The 22,392-nt window shown below is 45.9% G+C and overlaps 1 protein-coding gene across 1 annotated transcript in view; it reads left to right on the top strand.

The window, feature by feature from the left end:
• Positions 1-22,392, top strand: part of il1rapl2 (interleukin 1 receptor accessory protein-like 2) — a 237,001-nt gene that overhangs the window by 171,981 nt on the left and 42,628 nt on the right. The gene's annotated exons all lie outside the window — the stretch shown is intronic.

The raw sequence follows: 22,392 nt of genomic DNA, 5'->3' as shown, positions 1-22,392 counted from the left end.
CTGGCTCCCATCACCAGCTGAAGGAGCAGACAGACCAAATGTCTGCCAGGCACGCGTCCAGCAAACATCCCTTTAACATATTTAACGGCCCTGCGTCTCCATAGCGTAGCATTGGCTAGCGGCCACGCCCGTAAAGTCTGACGGCTTGCATTTGTAATCCGCTTTGGAGCGGCATTTTATTCGTGTTATTATTCATGACAAACGCACTCGACGCCATCTGGGATTGAGTCTGAGCAAAATGGAAGGGGAAGAGGAGGACGAGGAAGAGCCGGTCCAGCCTCTCCTCCCTGATGTCACATATGAAAACATGTTCACAAACGAGCAGAACCGCTGCACGGCGTCCAGCCGAGAATGAGCAGAACCGCTGCACGGCGTCCAGCCGAGAACGAGCAGAACCGCTGCACGGCATCTAGCCAGGAACGAGCAGAACCGCTGCACGGCATCTAGCCAGGAACGAGCAGAACCGCTGCACGGCGTTCAGCCAGGAACGAGCAGAACCGCTGCACGGCATCTAGCCAGGAACGAGCAGAACCGCTGCACGGCGTCCAGCCGAGAACGAGCAGAACCGCTGCACGGCGTCCAGCCGAGAACGAGCAGAACCGCTGCACGGCATCTAGCCAGGAACGAGCAGAACCGCTGCACGGCGTCCAGCCGAGAACGAGCAGAACCGCTGGATGGCGTTCAGCCAGCAACGAGCAGAACCGCTGCACGGCGTTCAGCCTAGAACGAGCAGAACCGCTGCACGGCGTTCAGCCGAGAACGAGCAGAACGACGAGAGCCCAACAGAGCGGAGAGAGACGGGCTGAGGATGATGAGAAGCGTGTCGCAGGTCGTTACTCTGGATGTAATGAAGCCCGTTTGCCTTGATAACCACCCAATTCATTAACTGTAGCTCCAGAAACTCCGTGTTTGCGCGCACACACACACACACACACACGCACACACACACACACACACACTGCCCTCGCCTCGCCTGTTGTCTGGGACCACAGAGTGAGACATTAGCTTTGATGAGGGCATAATTAATGAGATGCCAATTAATTATAGACCATTACAAATACCCCTCCTTGCTTTTCCTCTTATTCTTCTACTCTCTCTCTCTCAAGTCTTTCTTTGCTACAGTTGCAGACGCTGGAGAAATCGTTTTCCTCTGCAGCTGCACCTTCCGCGAGACTCTTTGTTTCATCGACATGCGTCCGGCGCTCATCAGCAGCGGCCCGCCGGCGTGTTTTAACCTCATTGCTTTGTCTTTGTCTGACGGTGAGGCCTCGCCCCGGCCAATCTAAGCCCTTGTTTATCTGTGTTGTGTGATGTCACTAATGAGACGTTCAACGGAAATCAGTCATAGCAATACCACAATAAATGTCGTGTTTTCCTGGTGTCATGTCGACATGTAATCACGTTGTGGATTTCCATCTGGTATGGAAATTCCCTACAGTTCCAAGACGCTTCTTCATCTCTGCGACTGAGCCAAACCGCCTCCGCTCGGCGGGGGCACGGTGCACGGCCCTCACCGCGACATTGCTCCACGCACACCTTGTTTTCATTTGGCTTGTCGCTGACACAATGAAAACAGTTTCATCAGCTTAATAGAGCCTGATTAGTCCCTGTTTCGGCGCAGCAGAACTGCAAAGCCCCGACCTGCTTATTCTCGAGGCCTTTCTCCGGCCAGCCTCTGCCGACGTTGTGCTGCAGTTGTTGTCTGTGTGAAAGCAAAGCATTGCCAGTCATGTGACTTGGATCTAGAACGTCTCTCCTGTGGAACTCTTGAGAGGCGAGATCTGGAACCGCACACGCCGCAACATGGGAGAGACGAATGCCGTGACATCATCAGCCGGATTAGGGGCGTTGGCTGAGTGGGCCCGGCGTCGGTAGAATAAAACAGGCCGGAATGGAACTCGGTCAGTCCTTGATTTCGCATCGCGCTCCCTTCACAGCCAGTTTGATTTGATTGATGGGAGCGTGACTCACGGCGCACGGTTTTCTTCGGTGCCTCAATTCGTAGTCTGAATGAAGCAGACAGACATCGGGTGATGTAGGTATGCTGGAACAATGATTTACAGATTGTTAAAGTTAGTTCCAGCAACAGAATATCAAAATGTCACGTAAAGGGCTCGTCACAAAGGCAGCTTCGTTTGTCCATGATGTCATGATGAGCACCTGGCCCGACGGCGGGGAGTCACGTTGATGTCATCATCATTTTAATAGTGACTGGAAACAAAAATAATAATCACTTCACTCATGGTGGCTTTCCTGAAGATCCATCTCTCCTGAAGATTTACCAAATCAGCTACATTTTGATCAAAATTCTATAAAGTCTGTGCCATTATTATTATTGATGATGATGACTTTCTGAGTCCTGAATTTAAACATTCTGGATTACCCAATCTGGACCATAATTCATATCCAGACTGTGATGAGAGGCAGATTTAATGCGTCTGTCAGGTCAAACACCAGCCACTCTCATGTCCTCCCTCACTACGTCCATGTATCTTCTCCTGGGTCGACCTCTAGCCCTGTTCCCTGGCAGTTCCATCCTCAGCATCCTTCGACCGATATAGTCCCTGTCTCTCCTCTGGACATGTCCAAAGCATCAAAGTCTGGTCTCTCTGATCTTGTCTCCAAAACGTCTAACCTTCATTGTCCCTCTAATTGTCTCATTTCTAATCCTATCCAACCTGGTCACTCCCAAGGAGAACCTCAGCATCTTCATCTCCTCCACTTCTAGCTCCGCCTCCTGTCTTTTCCTCAGCGCCACTAGAACCACATAAGACTCATTATTGTAAATAAGCCTTATAACTAGGCATGAATAGGCCCTATGCTTGGGCCTAATGACATGGCTGTGACAATGAAACAAATCTTTGTCACGTCTTGAATAAATAATTAGTTTCACGAGCTGCTCCGATGCTATTTGAAGGCCGGTAACTTTTGTTGAGGTAAAAAATGTGGCATCACAATAATTAGTGGCATACTTATCTGTTTTACAAGACATCCTCGTGCATCCACAGGCCAATCAGAGTGAAGCATCCAAGGCTGCAGTGTAGATTATAATCCAGCATGAGTGAGTCGTGCACTCAGCGGTAACTGATGTCAGTTAGAGCGCTGCATGCATAAAAGTGTGACTTTAATGAACGGCTGCTTCATGGAGGGCTCCATAAAAAAAAGATGATAAAACGTAATCCTGCTGTACCTCTTACTGCCCACATCCACGCACATTCATCCAGACTCCATCCAGAGTGTACAGCGCTGACAGGGAGACCTTTATATACCACATGGGGACACATGCAATCTCCATAATGGTGAGAGTTACTGCTTAATTACAGCCATTGGTACGCATTGAAAATACAGGCTTGCAAAGGCTTTGAGACACAATAGTGTTGAGCATCAAATGCACTGTGACATTTGATATTTCACAAACCGCCCTCCCAGACTTCGTGAATATAAAGAGTGTCATATGCATGTAAAAAAATACCCACAGTGTGCTAAATTAAGAATAGTAATATATTGCTTTAATAAGTGTCAGTGCAAAGAGCTAGCAGCGCCTCTGGCGTGATTTGGCTATTTATTCTGAATAAGAAAACAGTCCCAAAGGTTACAGTCAGAGAGGAGAAGTTATCAAACTCCTCAAGCCGCGCCAAAGATCTTCTCTATGAATGTCATTGGTGGCATCTCACACTCGCCCTTGTTTTATTTTTAATTAAAATCTTTTTATGACTTCATCAAACACGAGAACAGACAGATCATGAGCTTGCGGATTTGATCGGAATCGGACGTTAGCTCCCGATCAGGACTCGGATATATATGGATAGTTTTTATCAGATGTGGAGTTACGCTGTGGCACAGAGTGAGACGTCTCCTACAGATGGAAAGAGCAGCGCGTGCGACATGACATCACTTCCTGTGACTCTATTGGTTGAATGCTGGCAAAACACGGAAGCAGCTTGAAGCTAGTCGCGCGAGTACGTCTGCGCTGTGGAAGTATTCTGAAGTGGATGAGAAAAACCGGGTGATTGAGGTGCTCTTCATTTTATTTTAAATATTCGTATGTAATATTTCCTGTTGCATTACTAGTCCAAGTCCAAAGTGAAAAAAGTATTTTATTTATTACTTGAATGTTCAAGCTACGCCACAGAAGTGCTCTGTTTAAGAGTTAAATGTTGAAATAAGATTATTCAAATAAAAAACAAGGGACATCCTGGATCCGTTTCATCCCTCGTCTTAATTTTACAGAAGTATCGGATCGGGACTCAGTATTGATATCGGTTTGAAATCAAATGACTCGGACTCGGGGGGGGCCCTGATGGGGGCATCCCTCTCTGTAATATCCCTAACTAACCTGATGAAGTGGAGAAACAGCTCAGTCTCTCAGTTTACTCTCCAATCCTCTCTGGCTGATACCTCCGCTCGCCTATTCAAAGTAATTTTGATGCATAAATAAATTATTATATTATCATAATCATCATCATCATAATCCGTCATTTTCTTTTTGATGAGACGACCTCATCCATCTCATCTACAGCCGCTTTTTCCTCCTTGCGGGTTCTACGCGTTGCCGGAGCCTATCGCAGCTGACTGTGGCTGTGATGCGGGGTACACCCCGGACACGTCGCCAGCACACCATGTATATCATTATATTACACAAAGAGATGCAGCGCTCCATCGTGGTGCTGAAGGTTTTTTGATTTGGTGTTGGTGTACGCTACAGTGGAACCTCGGTTCCCGAATGACTCGGTTTTTGAAAAGAAGAGTTTAAAATGCTTCGGAAGTCAAACAGATTTTCGGAATTCAAACACGCGAGAGGCGCCGAGGCGAACTGAAGACACGCGGAAGAAGGCGGAGTCTCCCGGAGTAGATTCAGTTGTACGTGCGTGTGCAGTCCAAGGTAATATTTTTAAGACACTGTGATCAACCAAATCAAACAAATAGAGTTTCCACAGGGTTGCCATGGTGATAAATCGACATAAGGGATCATCTCACCCTCGCCATCCTCTCAGCGTCGCGGAAGCTTTAAATCTATTTTGCGCCATTGTTGTGTTTTTATGTTCTGTCACACACCGGCTGAGGCTAAAACCGCTCTGATAAACCGCCTGTAAACTAGCAGGCAGTTAATGAGCCCAGCGAAGATGACAAAGAGCCAAATAATCTCCCTCTGGAGCTGGCAGGTGACCAAAAATGATGCTGCTCGATTAGCATTTTTCAGCCAATTATATGTACATTTCAAATGGATTCTAATATTGCTCCGTGGCCGCTGGATGGCTGGATGGGGGGGGGGGGGGGGGGACTACTCGACAGTCACCCAAACAAATGAATTAATGCAACTTCACAGATATTTCATCAGAACAATACTTCAATATGTGAGGCTTTAAAGTACTCCATCAAGTACTTTAAGTGTCTTAAAAATGACAAACTAGCTATAGTTTCAAGCTTTTCTGAGTATGTTTGTTACACACGACAGTCACCCTTTATCTTCAAGCACGTGCTCTATTTGTGTTTCTCCCGCAAAGATCAATCAGATGGTGGGTTTCAGAATCAGAATCAGAATCAGAATCAGAATCAGAAGTGGTTTATTGCCATTGTCAGTGAGGGTTCACAGACTAGGAACGTTGCTCGGTGAAGTCGTGCTACATCTAACATTAAGGACAAAATACAAAGACCATACAGGTACAGACATCAACAGCAGCCGGAGTGGTTACACAGATGTGTACTAGCAGCAGTAAACTAGCGTCATCACGCTAGCCCAGACATGGGCAACCTACGGCCCGCGGGCCACATGCTGTTCCTTGGGCTTTTCAATCCGGACCACCAAACTTATCTAAATTCATTCATTCATTCATTCATTGTCCCAACCGCTTAATCCGTTATCGGGTCGCGGGCCAAGCTGGAGCCAATCCCAGCAGTCAATGGGCGAGAGGCAGGGGACACCCTGGACAAGCCGCCAGTTCATCGCAGGGCAACACAGAGACATACAACCAGCCACACACACACTCACACCTACGGGCAATTTAGTGTCACCAATCAGCCTAGGCTGCATGTCTTTGGAGGTGGGAGGAAGCCGGAGAACCCGGAGAGAACATGCAAACTCCTCACAGAAAGGCCACAAGTCGGAGACAAACCCGCGACCACCTCGCTGTGAGGCAACAGTGCTGACCACTGCGCCACCAGGCCGCCCCTTATCTAAATTATATAATTAAATTAAATGTTATTATAATTAAACCTCATTCATTTTACTTTTCTCCTATATTGCTGCCTGTGGCAATATAGTATATTAATACTATATTTTTACCTGTATAAATATACTGTATTAATATACTATATTGGTACCTGTAGCAAAAACAGTTGATGGCTTTTACACGTCATTTGTATTAATTTACACAAACACTCCATTGATCTGCTCCTGGCCCCTCTGTCACATTTTAGAGCCCATTGTGGCCCGTGAGTCAAAAACTTTGCCCACCCCTGGTTTAACCTCTTCCTGGATGGAGCTCCGGCGGTGTCCAGTAATGTTGCACAAGCGGGACGTCTCGGAGGCGGTCTTCAAAACCAAAGTGACACAGTATTGATGCCGTTGTCAGGGGAACTTGGCGTCATTTGGAGAACAACCGTCTTCTCTTTTCAGCCACTTTCCCAACAACCTAAGAATTCTTAAAAAGCACTAACTTATTCTAAGCCCCCAAATAAGCGGTGCCAGACAGAGAGCGATTCGGTGTTGTGGCTGGGCCGGTGACGGCGCTGCTAGATGGAACAACGAGACTTAATTATTTCTGCACATCACATTAGTCGGGGTTTTTTTTCGTTTCTTCCTTCATCCTTAAAGTCGAGTCACTGAAAACTCTCCCTCATAAAAATGAGGCAAAACTAAAATGGAAAAAGTCAAAAGGGCAAAGTCTCTGGGAACGTTTGTGGGCCATTTTTCAGGGTAATAATAAAAAGCTTCTGTCCAAGCTGGCAGTGCAGGAGATGAACTATTTGGGCTTTCAGATTAGCATTGAAAGCAGCGGCGAGAGGCCAAATGTCTCTTCCCTGCACTCCCCGGTTTTCTCTTCTGTCCCCTCCTGACTTTCTCTCATCCATGACTCAGTTCTTTAGAACACCTGCGGTGGGAATCTGACATCTGAAGGTTGCTTGAGCGCATCCCCCTTCATGTCCGCTAAAAGAGAAAACGGCGTACCTGCTGCAGCGTCAGAAACATTTCACTTGTTCACAAGATGAGGCGAACGTGCACTTCTGCAGCTGTGACAGCCATCAAACACGGAAGCCCCGCCCACTGATGATGAATATATTAGATAGAATGTTAGGGTACAAGTACAGTCACACATTAGCATGTATTACAGTACAAGTACAGTCAAACATCCTGTCTAAGAGGAGCATTTCTAAAAAGCCCTTGCGGTCTTGTTTCCGTTGAAAGTCCTTCGTACATAAATCATCAACATTTAACAATACTAATAAAACTAATATTAAATTACTCAATTGATGCAAAACGAACAATAAAATAAAAAGACATACTATGTACAACGTAGGTGGACAAAAAAAAGGGTGGGGGTGATCCGGAGCGAGTCGTGATGACTATATCTGTATGAAGGAAGCATGACGGTGGCGTCCCTGAGCTCCTGCGTGTGAATTCGACACAATGACCGTGATCTTTTTTTTATTTGTAGATGCAACGCTACGCTGTGCTGTGCACGTGTCCATCTACAGAGACTGTCTGCTGGAGACATCCTGTCTGACACCTTCGCTGTCCTTCAGCAGGATATGCACTAAACTGAACCAAACGCATTGAGATTGAAGATCTTGCTCCGCGCGGTGCTTTTGACTTGAGCACTTACCCATCCGAAGGCCTCTTCTCTGCACGGGATTGCCTTTTCTCATCCTCACTTGCCTCCTCTTCTCCTTATCTTTATTTCTCCTCATCGTCCAGCTCGTTCATCTCTTGCTGAGAGGCTGCATCGGGGGCAGATAAATGTTGGACAGATGTTCTGCCGAAGCCTCGCCCTGGGTGGCATCACTAAATAAGAGTGTGTGCATTTGCCTCTCTCTGTGTGTGTGTGTCTGTGTGTGTGTGTGTGTGTGTGTGTATGTGTGTGTTGCCTTGGGTGGCTACACACCGCAGCTGCTCTGTGTCATTTAGAGGCTGCTTTCTGCTCTTCAGCTGTATGATTTTCAGAGGATAAAATGCATTACTGTCTATTCTGAGTTTAGTGGAATCCATTCTGCTCGCCGGTCTCATTTCCTCGTTCACTGTTCGGTGTTTTCAGTCCGTCCATGACCCATGAAGAGAGAAGAGATGCCTTCTTGCTCGTGTTTTTGTCCTGGAGCCGTCTGTGCTGGTGTTCATTTTCAGACACTGGTCATTTATTAGCATTTGGCCGTCGTCCTGACTGTTTTATATGCACCACATTAACATGATTAGCGCTGCTAAGCAGGACACGTGCACGTAGAATAATGAAAATAGATTCACTAAGTGGGACTGGCTGAGGAAATGTCTCACTCCGCAACTGACCGAGGCACTGAAAGGATCATTTATTGGCTCATTTGATGAATAGCTCATTGACAAACTGCTTGTTGACTCACAAACTGACTCGGTATTTCTTTTAATTCAGATGGAGTTTGATCAAAGCACAAAAGCCTGATATCTACATTCCTCTGCACCATTTTTGTCCAAAAATATAAAAAGACATGAGTGATCCACACTGCTCCACTGGGTGACATGCCCCCCCCCCTACATCTGTAGATACTCAGATCCCACTCCCCTGCTGCCCCCCCCATAATTATACAGTATTGGAATGTGAAATAAAATCTCTGCATGCTATTCCTAAAAACAGCTATTACACAAACCGGTATATCCCGAATAAGCTCTAAAAAATAAATGGTTTTCACGACGAGTGTCAGAGCCTGAGACAATGAGCCGCTCCGCAGTCTGATGGCGCGGCGGTGCAGAAAGGTGGCAGCAGGGTGAGCAGGCTGTGACTGCTGCCACCTTGCTGGCATCGCCGGCGCTAATGATGTCTTGGGTGGTTTGAAGCCGCTGCAGAGCCGTCCTGTCAGAAGCCACGGATGGAATGTGCATGGCGGCCTGCGATCAGTTTAAGAGAGACCTGGCAGAGGAAATGAACCTTCTTAAAAGAAAGGCTGCTGAGAATCATTGAGAGCGCGCCTGCCATTGACACAAGATCAGTATCTGATATGTCGGGAGGAAATAAGTCAGGAAATAAAGGTGGTTCATGCGTCTTTGTGCGACTCAAGGTCGCTAAACTTTATGGTGCACGGATAATTAAATCTGGAATAGAAGAGATTAAAAACTAATAGAACATTTATATCCATGTAGTCACATAAGCTGGATGTAGGCAGCAATGGAATGGTGATGGTGGGATAGTAGGGGGGGGGGGGGGGGGGGTTTGCATCAGTTCATTTAAAGCAGGGCTGTCAACAGACTTGCTGGGGCCCGGGACAAGCAGGAACCATATGGGCCCCTCCCCCAACCCATGCCTAATAATCCTCCACGACATCTACCCATTTATTTAAATCAAATAGCCACAAACAGAAATGTGAAAATTACTCTTCATGACAAAAACTGAAATATATAAAAACATTACAAGAACTTCACAACCAATTTAAATTAAATTGTACACAAATTGTACTGATCACAAACAGCTGACTATTCATAAAGACTGCAATCGTCTGCTGGGTAATATAATTCTCACATTAGTTTAGCAGTGCATATTTCAGCCTTCGTTCTTCATTAAAGTCATCAAATTAACAATTAACGATTCACAAATTTTTTTGATTGCAGAGTCATTAATAATGTCACTGAGATTGAGTCTTTGAACAAGCTCCCTTTCAAGAGGCCCGGGACAACATACCCGGTTGCCCCCCCCCTGTCGACGGGCCTGCGTATCGGGCTGCTTGTCTGTGTAGCTCTTTTCTTGTTATTTTGGGTTTAATACCAGCTGGAGATTCCTTCTCTTGTGAATTATTCACCAGTGCATCGATACCTTCTTGAATTTCATTCCCCGAGTATATTTTCATATCGCCTTCTGACAGCTTTGAAATTCAGCCAGTATTGCAAAAACCACTGCTGTTTGATTGATGAACTCTGGACAGTGCGCGTACGCCTGCCTTTTTTTTCTGGCTGTATGTCTGCCGTCCGCCGTCGCCTGACTGAACGGCCATTTAACTTTCTTTGCGTGTCTTTTCTTCTTATCGCCTCCTTTCACCTTATTGGCCAATATATGCTACTTAAATTATGTAGTGCAAACGCTCTTAATAATAATAATTGAAAAGGCCTGCAGGCCAATTGCATTAAAAGTTGCAACTCTAATTTCCCAATATGCCCACATGAAGGAAGTGCAAGTGCAGATGATTGATGGGACTTCCTCCAGTGTGTTGACGGAAGGTTAAAAAGCTGCCATATGGAAGGTTCGATAAAATGAGTCATTTGTGCATATATTAGAATGATGAGCTGTCCATCTAATAAAGCACACGACTGCAGTCGCGTCTTGTGATAGCAAGGAGGTTACCACGGGAGCTTTAGCCCCGTGTAGCGCCCATCCAGAGGCTGGTCGCAGCCCTTCAGCGAGCCTATTGGTGCTGCACTTTCGTTTGGAAAACTTCTCATGCATGGTCAAGAAGGCGAGTCAGTCTTTCAGGAGGCACCCGTGCTTTGAATTCAACTCTTGGAATGTTAGAGCAGGTCCGAGCCCACAGACCCACTGAAGGCCCCTCCTGCACAACTTGGCAATGCCAACATCATCATCTCCATCACTCTGTGACAAGGACTCGTTTTGCAGAGTCAATCTTATGTCGAATTAAGAAATCATCTAATCTTGACTGAGGTGTAATGAAGTAAACTTTTCATGTATTTCTATATTCCAACATGCATTTAATTTAACTCCCCCAAAAATACCAGTACATATTACTGCTATTAACCCCCTTTTGCCACAAGTGGTGAATACATACATCAAATATTTTATTTCATAAAAGCTCACTTAGGACACGACAATAGCCCATGTGCACATGAGCACACACACAAACACACGCCATGTTAATTGGCACTATGGTTGAGGCTATTATGAGTTAATTACCTTAAACCAGTGTTTGTGTAGGTGTGTGTGTGCGTGTGTGTGTAGGTGTGTGAGTGTCCCTTTGAGAGCATATGGCATTTACGCATGTATGTGTGTATTTCCCATCAACACAGCAACATTGACTTTGATTTAGGTGTATTAACAAACAAGCTAAATGTTCAGCATCAAAATACATATATATATATATATGCTGAGGTTCTCCTTGGGAGTGACCAGGTTGGACAGGATTAGAAATGAGACAAATAGAGGGACAGTGAAGGTTAGACGTTTTGGAGACAAGGTCAGAGAGACCAGACTTTGATGGTTTGGACATGTCCAGAGGAGAGACAGGGACTATATCGGTAGAAGGATGCTGAGGATGGAGCTGCCAGGGAACAGGACTAGAGGACGACCCAGGAGAAGATACATGGACGTAGTGAGGGAGGACATGAGAGTGGCTGGTGTTGGGGAGGACGATGCAAAGGACAGGGCTAGAGGACGACCCAGGAGAAGATACATGGACGTAGTGAGGGAGGACATGAGAGTGGCTGGTGTTGGGGAGGACAATGCAAAGGACAGGGTGAAGTGGAGAACATTGATTTGCTGTGGCGACCCCTCAGGGGACAAGCCGAAAGTACAGTAGTAGTAGTATAGCATGTGTGTGTGTTGTTTTGTCTGACTGTACTTTGTGCGTGTACACACCCCGCTGAACAGATGTGACTATCTCAACTAGATTCTGGATGAAAGAGAGATTTTCTTACCCAACATTGTTTGATTGTTTATTTTCACCTGCGCCATAGAGTTCCTGTGGAGATGAAGCTTTCCGGCTACGACCTCTAATTTCACCTTGTCCTCACTGCCAGCTTCGGATCAGCATGCACTTCACCAGGCGTGGACCCTTTTGACTGTCACCACATCTGAATTGCTACAAACAGCAGTGAAAATATTCCTTTGTGATAGATTCTCCGTTTTACATCTAAATGAAAGACGACACACAGCCTGTGCCCGCCGTTACCTGCTGCATTAAACAGATTTGTCGTGTTGCTGTGATGTATAAATGACAAATACAGTATATGCGAAGCAGGATCAGTGCAGTTTCAACGTCCGAGCCATCTTCTTGCAATGAAGTGACGGGAAATGTGTGGAATTCTGACATACTTAGTGGATCTGTGGGGCGACGGTGGCGCAGGTGGTTGAGCGGGTCGTCCTGTGATCGAGAGGTTAGCGGTTTGATTCCTGGCTCCGGCACGTTGTGTTCTTGACGCAAGACACTTCACCCACATTGCCTGTGTGAATGACGGTGGTGGTCAGGAGGGCCTCGCTCCTGTCAGTCTGCCCTGGGGCAGCTGTGGCTACAATAGTAGCTTCACCACTATTATGGAGTGAATGAATAATGCACAATGTAAAGCGTTGTTGAATGTCCAGAAAAACGCAAAATAAAACCAACGCATTATTGTTATTATGATTAACTTCGCATCAAAGGATACCAGGCTACCACCCAAAAAGTTCTGTCTCCGTGAACTTGTGTGCATATTCATTCAAAATCTTGAGGCAGGTGCCGTAAAGTAATATCTACATAGACGAGAAGCTCTGAATGCCAACTTGTCCCAATGTGACTGATGCGCATTGACCAGAATGTCCTCATTGTCCACACAGCGAGGACTGCAGTGGTTCTGATCCAGTCGTCTGGTCATCACAATCTGATCCACTCAGATCCGCGAGCTATTTTAAGTCGATTTTCAATCGATTTATATTGAGGAATTTTTCAGAACTGGACATGGGAATAAGTTAAAATGTGACATGAATGTGTAGAGGAGAAGAGGGAGAGGAGGAAAGAGGAGAGCCTGATGGCTGAAGGAGACCACTCTACTTCTGGGGACTGTCAGGACCCTTCAGCCTGAGGGCGGCGTGTCCCCGACGGGTTGCAGGACTCGCTGCTCTCTGTTGAGGCCTGACTTTGGGGGGTCTTCGTACCTGAGGAGAAGGATTTTAAACCTAACCCTAACCCAACATAGCAGAGGGGCGGGGTGTGGAGGGGTGCTCACTTGCTGCTTAATGCCTCCAACCCATTTCCAGCAGCCTGATGCTAAGGATGACGGCCTTTATCCCGTTTGTGTGTTCTCCTCGTGCCAGCGTGAGTTTTCTCCGGGTTCTCCGATTTCCTCCCATAAACATGCAGCTTAGGTGAATTGATCACTCCAAATTGGCGACACGTCCAGCTGGGATAGGCTCCAGCAACACCTGAGACCTGCACGGTGGGTAAAGCGGCTGAAGACGAGGCGATGGAGGTCGTGCAGGTCAGAACGTCCGGTCTTGTAATCAGACATCAGCTTGGAGTTTGCACACTGCTGCAGTTCTCACAGAGCATTTATATTTAGACACACATGATTATGATTGTACAATAAAATGTGCTTGTAAAATAATGATGTTAATATGAGTGTATTAATATCTTGATAATGACAGTGCGATTAAATACTGAATAAATCCAACAGGCAAGAACATGGATGGAGGGATGGATGGATGGATGGATGGATGGATGGACGTTGGACGCTTCAGGGTCTTCCATCCAACCGAATAAAACAGAGATGTGAGGAATGTTAACATAAAAAGACAGAAAGTTAAAAACAATATTTAAACTTCAGAACAAATAAAAGACCAAAAAAAATGTGCATGTGTGTGTGTTAGTGTGTGTGTGTTTGTGTGCGTGTGTGTGTGTGTGTGTTTGTGTGTGTGTGTCTGTGTGTGTGTGTGTGTGTGTGTGTGTGTTTGTGTGTGTGTGTCTGTGTGTGTGTGTTTGTGTGTGTGTGTGTGTGTGTGTGTTTCGTTCCTTGTGAGTTCGACATCTTTGTCATCTGTTTCCTGGTGATGGACTCATTATTGCCCCCCCCCCCCCCCCCCCATTCTACAATATGTTCAATTTGGCATGTCCGCTAATATTTGATACCTCTGGGACAACTCAGACACACACACACACACACACACACACTGATTTTCAACGTCCTCTATTTGACAGATTGCTTCTTAATTGGTACCTTTGATGTACTTTTGCACACATACAGAAATTCTGATGACGATTTTATGATTATGATCTCTGTGTACCAAAAACGTAATCTATCACAAACTGTTTCGATAAGAACCCACTCCCCCCCCCACACACGCACACCCCCACACACACACACTGGCAGGTGTCGTGTGCCATATGTTGCCGTGGCTCAAAGGTCAGCCCTCTTGTGGCATCATTATATCATGCAGGCAGATTTTCAAGTCTCACAGTCACAGGTTAAGAAGCCAAGTTCCACAGACTTAATTTCCCCTCCCCCCCCCCATACACACACACACACACACATCATTTCTCACCGTGCTCCTTATCTCCATATCTTTTGCTGCGCCTCTTCAGCAGAGAATAGACTTCCTGCTTTAAAGGAGGAACACACCTTCGGGTGTGTGGATGTGCTTTAGTTCCCGATGTCAGGATCTCTGAGGCCGTTCTTTCCTGCGGAGTCAGCACGTCTGAGCACACGCCTCACCTTAGCATATCTCAGGATGGATAGATAGATACTTTATTCATCCCGAGGGAAATTCCAACTCTTCAGCAGCTTATACATTTCACACAGATGAAAAGAACAGACAAAGACAAACGGAAAACTGACGGGTCTTAGGAACCCGTCGAAAGATCAGAAACACAAAACACACTTTCTGTTTTTTCTTAGATAATAAATGAGTTTATGAATCGACAGGAAGTCTCCTCCTCGCAGAGCATGATGTAGTGTTGGTGCAGGATTTGGAAATAATGAACATGTCGGCAGACAGTTCATTATTTTTATACCTGTAGCATTTCAATATTTGGTTTATTTGAAGTCAGAGTTTATTTTGAAGCGTCTGCAGGTAAACAGCAAAAACCTCGACGTTGTCTGTTTGTGGCGTAAATGAGGAGCGAGGAGGAGGAGAGGAGCCGATTGTGGCCATTACCTCCGTGGCCGTGGTTAACTTTGGACAGACTGTGGAGGAGTTTGGCTCAGTCACGCTCCAGCAAGGTTTGGCCTCGCCGCAAAGACGATAGACGCACGGGTTGTGAGCCAGGAGCTCAAAAGGCTGTCTCTGTGCCACCGATATATTCGGCCGTGGCAACGTTTTTTTTCCATCCTTCCCCAGCCAGTAAAGTCACGTCAAACTTCGTGTGACACTTTTACAAGTAAACTCTGGCACGTTATAGGTTGGGAATAGAGGAGGGGCACAACGTGAAGTCGCATTGGTAGTATTTTTGGGACGGGGTAAACACTTCAGCTTTTCACAGCCAGGTATTTGTATACGTGTCTGCCAAGGAATACAAACAAATAAATACAATGCCAAGCATAAAGAAGGAAAAACTCTGAAACTCATCTGACCTTTCAGGACTTATATCATTTTGATAAAAAATAAATAAAAATGCAGCTCATCTTGAGTTGCCCTTATCTTCTTTCTATAGATCTCCAATATAATCTATCTTGCACCCCAGGCAGCATCAATCAATAATCGCAGTATGACCTCCAAGAGCCCAACGCTGGCAGCCGAAAGAGTCTGACGTGAAACAGAGACCTGATCAAATATGTGGAGAATCGATCTGAACCCTGCCGGGAGGCCAGTGTGTTCTCTTCAACAGAAACTCTGAACTGAAGGAACTGTGTCGTCTCCATCCGGGGGGGTGAAGTACCGTGTGTACTCCCTATGGTAGTGGGACAGCCGTCTTTCACGCCGATTACTCACTCAGTAAAGTATTGGGTGTGAGTCAGCGCTTCATTAAGCCTGATGCCGAAAGGGCTGGAGGAGGGAGACGAACCCGGAACAGTCACTGCTGCTGTTGCTAAGCAGCAGCAGCAGCAGCTTCACCCTCGGGTGTGTCCAGATGTCTGACCGGTGGTGGAGCTGAGCCCATGGGAGGAGTTTAGGACTGATCGGAACGCTGTCATGGGTCCAGTGGGGAGGATGGAATGATCGACGCACGTCAATATCATCACGACTGTTCACCCGAGCGCAGTGAAAGTCGGCATCCTTAATGCAGAACGCTGAGCTGAACAGTGAGCTGATTTCTCGTTGCCGGTTACCGGGGGGGGGTCTTCATTTGAAGTCCATTAGGTGCTGAGAACCGGTACCCGAAGGACGGCTGATGGGGCTTGATGTGAAACAGAGCCCTTCTGGTCTTCTCGGCTGGTCACCGAACAGAACACCAACGTGTCGACGATGCCTCGCTCTTCAAATTGAATTTACTTACCAGCCGAGGCCATGTACAGACGTAGCCGGGGGGGGGGGGGGGTTAAAAAACGAATATCTTTCCCCTCAAAAAATTGTATCCGCACGTCCCCGTTTTAAAAAACAAAACTCTATCCACACGTAACCGCATAAATGTGTTGTTAAACACATTCCTAAGCATCCCGAACCGATCGGCAGCGTAGTTCCCCAAACCCTGTCCAATCAGAACGCTCCGTCTCGCGTCGTCCCGTTAGCAAAACATGACGCATGGCGCCAGGCTCGTTCGTGTGGGCCGAAGAGGAGGCAGAATTTGCTCCTAAACGTGGTTTTGGAATATAGAGTCAACAAGTAAGCGTAAGTAAGTTTTGAAGTCATCCGTACTGTTTCTGAACGTAAATGCAGGTCGCACACATATGATGTCACAGCAGTGACTGTTACAGGCGTCCACACGCAGACGTGTAAGCGGAGTTTTCAACATTCTTCACTTTGGCCGGAGTAGGAAAATTTCCAGAGCAGATGAGCCAATGAGGGGTGAGTGTGTGCGTATGTGTATGTGTGTGAGAGTTCATGTTTGTGGAAAGTCAGAGAAATGTCCTTGGATTGTTGTGGTACAGAACTCTCTCAAAGGGGGAGGGGGGTGGGGGGGGGGGGGGGGGGCTGGAGACATAATAGATCCAATATTCGGCCGAAATGAAAATTTAGCTTAATCCAAATACACAACTGGTCCTCAGTTATTCCTCATTTTGTGTGCCAAGGCGAGACTTCAGTCCCTCCAAGCCAGTACCTGCTGGCGCAAGATGGTATCCAGTTTTTGCCGGTCCTCCCCAAATCGATCTTGATTCGGGCCATCGCACGGTCCCCCAAAGCACCGAAGAGCACTTTTAGATCCATGGTCAATTTATCCAGAACTTTGAAAGCCGCCGTCTTCCCGTCCCAATTAGCAGATGCCCGGCACAAATAAGCCAAACAGCCCAAAACTAAGTTCATTGTGTGTGTGTGCATGTGCACGCACATCTTGAGTGATTTCTTCCAGACGCGTTTCAGGAGGTGATTACAGATACACAAACTACACAGGATTGACTGGATGGTTTATTTCTCTGTTTTGGGGTTGATAAGGACCCAAAATCACCGTAATAGTGTAGAAACATGGGAAAGGTGAGTTTTTCATAATATGTCTCCTGTAAGAATCTAAACTTTATCTAGCTGTTTTTTTTCTACCAGCCTAGCATGGCAGGATATCTCAAGACTCAAAGGTCAGACAGGCTTAGAGGGGACTGCACTTAACTCCACATGATTTGCTATACAGGTGGCAGCTTGCACAAGCATGACTAATCACTTTAAATGCCAATTAATAGGAGTTATCTATTTAGGATTCCCGCGGGCTGACTCTGAGTCATGACCTCTTAAACAACCCTATTAGTTTTGTCAGTTTTGCAGAGCTGCATATTGGAAAGTTTTGAGTTTCAGGAGTTTTCTATCATACTTGGACTCCATCAGTTCACCTCAGTTTACAGGCGGAGATAGTTTGAGATCCAAAACCTTCTTCTCATTGAACGATGGAACAACATGGAGCTGATGGGAAAGACGTTTCAGCAAATAACAGTCTGAGACTTACAGTGCAAGTCTTCTGATCAACTAAAAGTTTTAGTTGTGTTGTAAATTCTTATTTTTTTTGTACAATTGGATTAAAAACAAGGTCAATACAAAGACAAAGTTTAGTTTAGTTTCACATTTGGTTGTATTACTTTATTTTATTAACTGTGTTACTATATTTGAGAATTTATTAATTCAGAATATACCTTTATCGTGAAACTGAAATTTTGTTTCTTTTTTTTTTTGCTTTTTATTCATCTTAAGTTCGAGACAGTGGAGTTTTTGCCACCACTCTGACTAAACCCTAAAGATCCCACAGTCCCATTTGAGTAAATAAAGTTGTGACTGTAAAAGTGTGTTTAGTGTTTGGGGTGCCCCCAGCATAAAGCTCCACCCTTCTTTTCTCGGGGTCAGACGTGAGTTTTTGCTTCTGATCAAAATCTCCAACCAGCTACTGGCCCCACACCACCAGGACGCAGTCCATAAAACAGGCGCTCCTCACACCATTAGACACACACACACACACACACACACACCTCCCGGCTATGCTGCTCGTCCATAATGAGCAGTCAAGATACGCAAAACTTTAAAACACAACTTTTAAACTGAACGATCATGTTTGCTGAAGTATTTATTTTAATGGAGTCTAACCAGGCAACGATGGCCTGTACCTTTAACCAAATGCAGGTACAAGACGTTCAACATGTTTTTGTTTTTTTTGCAGTATGGACGTTCTTAATTCACAGACTCGTTCATCAGTAATGTGCTTCATTATTGTGTTAATAGAAAAACCAATTCCGACCACATTTCTGCCTGTTCCTGCTGGAGCGTGTTTGAAATTGCCAATTATTGTAAATGAAGACATTTTTTTTTTATGTTTGTGGTGATGACTGTGGCAGGTCATTGAATTTAGTGTCGGGGTTTTATGTAATTGTATTGAGATGAGCGAGGGCATATTAGAAGATTGCATAAAGACATTAGACGACACCGCATTAATGGTCGGGGGCACATGCAGAGCGACCGCTTCAACTATGGGGCATTGTTTTTAGTGGCGAGGGGAAGCTGGAGAATCCGGAGAGACACGGGGAAATCATGCAAACTCCGCACAGAAAAGAATCGAACCACGGATCTACTTGCGGTGAGGCAACACCGCTGCCCACTGCACCCTCGTGCTGCCTGGCAATAAGATTTTTCATTGTGAAAGCTATTTGCCGATACGAGAAGCGAATCCAATGTCCAATGTATTTCCCTCAAAGTTTTGAGACAGCAGGTGGGAATTTGTGTCATGAATGTAGTTTTATTAGGTGAGCTGATGAAATGCAGCAACCTCGTCCATCAGAAGCCAAAACAATGCCAACGAAAAACTTTGCATTATTTCCAAACACTTGAGGAACTTTGCAATTATCCTGATATGGATGAATGGTGGAACGGCCCCAGCCTGCTAGTGGACACGGCTCCAGCCTGCTAGTGGACACGGCCCCAGCCTGCTAGTGGACACGGCCCCAGCCTGCTAGTGGACACGGCCCCAGCCTGCTAGTGGACACGGCCCCAGCCTGCTAGTGGACACGGCCCCAGCCTGCTAATGGACACGGCTCCAGCCTGCTAGTGGACACGGCTCCAGCCTGCTAGTGGACACGGCTCCAGCCTGCTAGTGGACACGGCCCCAGCCTGCTAGTGGACACGGCTCCAGCCTGCTAGTGGACACGGCCCCAGCCTGCTAGTGGACACGGCCCCAGCCTGCTAGTGGACACGGCCCCAGCCTGCTAGTGGACACGGCTCCAGTGCTGGTTGTCCTGCTGAGATGCTAAAAAGAAAATTGTCTGTCTGATAAAGATTGCGTTTATTTCTTTCCCAAAGCTTTCTATTAATTTTGGACGTGGCCAGAACAGAGCCCATCTGCGAGAATGGAAACTGTAACCTGGTGACTCATCCTGTTAAAGAACACGTTCATTAATTCTGGGGGGGGGGGAAGGAAGTATTTCATCCTTCATGAATGTGTTTTCTTTCAAAAATCAATGGTAAATTCGAGTAGACATAATGGACTGATTGAAATGAGCGTGTTGACGCACACACACACACACACACACACAACCACACACACACTCACACATCACAAATTCATACTTTTAATGAAATGAATCCCAACGTCAACAGCAGTAAACAGCTAGAGCTGACTCTTTACCGAGGCAGTGTGTGTGAGCATTTTTAACATTTTAAGAGTGTGTGTGTGTGTGTGTGTGTGTGTGTGTGTGTGTGTGTGTGTGTGTGTGTGTGTGTGTGTGTGTGTGCGTGTGCGTGTGCGTGTGTGCGTCTATTGTTTCCCGTGTCTGAAACATATTTCACAATGACAGATTAATATCAACATCGACCCACAGGAGTATTTAATGGAATAGATATTGGATACATGTTTCTCGTTAAAGCATAAAGCTGTGAATAATTACCCAGCATGCATCATAGTTAGCTTGATGCTGGGACAAGAGGACAGAATTCATTGGTCAGGAAGTGTAAGGTTGTGTGTTGCTCTATTCATGAATGTACGTACCTGTTTGTGTAGGTGATCTGCTTCCCTTGTTCTTTGACAGCCTTATCTATCCTCATTAGTTTTCTGTGTGTGTGTGCGTGTGTGTGTGTGTGTGTGTGTGTGGGTGTGTGTGTGTGTGTGTGGTGAATGATGAGGTCTCTAAATGAAGGCTTTAATAGCTGACAATGACCTCCGTACTGACTGTGTGTGTGTGTGAGGGAAGCCACGTCGCCCTCTTGACCGCATTCAGTCATTTCCCATGTTCATTGACTCTCTCTCTCTCTCTCTCTCTCTCTCTCTCTCTCTTTCCGTCCTCGTTCATGTGCGTAAATTAAAAATGTATTAATGATGGAATGCGGCCGAGACAGTGACAGTCCATTGACTGATGACAAAGCGAACAGCCTCATTATTAAAGGTCTTATCACCTCTCACCAGACACAGCTACACACACTCACTCACACACACACGCACACACACACGCACACACACACACACCTCACCTCACCTCTTGCTCAATGTCATATATTGCATTTATCATCATAATCATCACTTTGGCCCCAACTCAATTTTTTAAAATGTGTGATTACGCTCTTTGTCGGTCAAGGTTACACGTGAAGCACCAAAAACTCAAAGACTCTTCTTCTCCATTGATCTGCGCAAACTCTGCCGTGCACTTCCGTGCTGATGAGAAGGATTCACACTTGAGCTCAACGAGTGGCAACGTGGGTCATTATTGATTTCATTTTTACCGCTGCCAAGGAGGTTATGTTTTTGACAAACGTTATTGTTTGTTTCTTTGTTGTTTTTTTCGTTTGTTAACAGAATTACGGAAAAACTGCTGGATGGATCTTGATTTTTTAATAAAATTGAAGATGGGTTTTGGTCTAACTTAGATCCCATAACATTTTGAGAGCGCTCCGGATACTCCCGTCTGAATACAAAAATGACACATTAACTCCCTGTCCATTCAATCGACTTGAAATGTTCAGACAAGCAAGGTTCTCTCTGTGGCCCGGTTGTTGATCCGGATCTGGATCCAGATTCTAGAATTTCTTAAAGGATTCTTTAACATTTATCTCCTTGACTCGTCTCCGACCTGCCATTCTCTCTCTCTCTCTCTCTCTCTCTCTCTCTCAACCCAGCCGGCCAGACAGATGGCCGTCCACCATGAGCCTAGGTTCTGTCCAAGGTTTCTGCCCGTTAAAGGGAAGTTTTTCCTTGCCTCCGTTGCTCTTGTGGGTCAAGTTGGGTTCTGTGTTTCCCTGCAGGTCTTTCCCTGCTAATCCTGTAAAGTGCCTTGAGATGACTTTATGTTGTGATCTGGCGCTATATAAATAAAACTGAATTGAATTGAATTGAACATTGCGAGATAGGGCACTTTTTGTCATTTTTCTTAATTTCTTCAAAACGCTTGGCGGTATGGATCTGAAAAAAATCACACATAAGTACTCCTTAAAGGTCTATGACCATGACCGATTTCGGCCGGATCCGGATCTAAGAGCTAATTTTCATTCTAAAATCTGCATTTTTCCGGAGTACACCCTGACCTCAATTTTGGAGCTAGAGACTTCAAATTTGGTGTGCACACTCATATTTCATTCTAGTTTCAGATATGTTACAGTTGTAGTTGTATCTGTTCCCGTTCTGGAGCAGCAAGCTATAGCGCAGGTTTGGCCCCTCTGATCCGGAAGCCCTGTTTACTGTCTCACAAGATCGAATAGTCTATTGGAGGCGAGGGTCTGCAATCTCTGATTGTCTCTTGTTCCATTTGCGCAATGTGAGCCTCCAGAGAGAGAGAGCTAGCGACGGATAATTAGCTCAATCTCAATGGGTGGTCGAGCTGCCCGCCGTTCTCCACAGAAGTCTAAATTGTCCCACAGACAGAACATCCGGATACTGTCTCTGCTCATCCTCCTGAATTCTTCTGTCTCACCTTTCCGGATCTCACAGTTTCATATCTTGTGGTTTGTCGGCTGGCACCGTGTAGACTGTAGA

The sequence above is a fragment of the Brachionichthys hirsutus genome, chromosome 6 (assembly GCF_040956055.1).
Source record: "Brachionichthys hirsutus isolate HB-005 chromosome 6, CSIRO-AGI_Bhir_v1, whole genome shotgun sequence".
NCBI lineage: Eukaryota > Metazoa > Chordata > Actinopteri > Lophiiformes > Brachionichthyidae > Brachionichthys > Brachionichthys hirsutus.
The sequence above is the reverse complement of the archived record's forward strand: the minus strand, read 5'-3'. Positions and strand labels throughout refer to the sequence as shown.